Source organism: Egretta garzetta, unplaced genomic scaffold (genome assembly GCF_000687185.1).
Source record: "Egretta garzetta isolate BGI_Z169 unplaced genomic scaffold, ASM68718v1 scaffold386, whole genome shotgun sequence".
Taxonomy (NCBI): Eukaryota; Metazoa; Chordata; class Aves; order Pelecaniformes; family Ardeidae; genus Egretta; species Egretta garzetta.
The window spans coordinates 1,454,783-1,455,056 of NW_009260063.1; positions in this window are offsets into that span (position 1 = coordinate 1,454,783).

Genomic DNA, 274 nt, shown 5'->3' on the forward strand with positions numbered 1-274 from the left:
TGGAAAACTCGAGGGGGGGGCCGGGATCATTCTCTTTTTTTTTTTTTTTTTTTTTTTTAATTATTATCCTTTTTTTTTCTTTTGTTTTCTTACAAAAATAAAACTAAAGCCACAGAGACCATCGCGGGTTTTGTCCACGTTTACAAAAGGCGTGACAGCTCCAGGGTTCTCTACAAGTCCCCGCTTTCGTTTTCCTTATTTTCCTTTCCCTCCCCCCGTTTGTTTTTGTTTTGTTTTGTTTTGTTTTTTCCCTAAATTTCCGTGACTTTCCTCC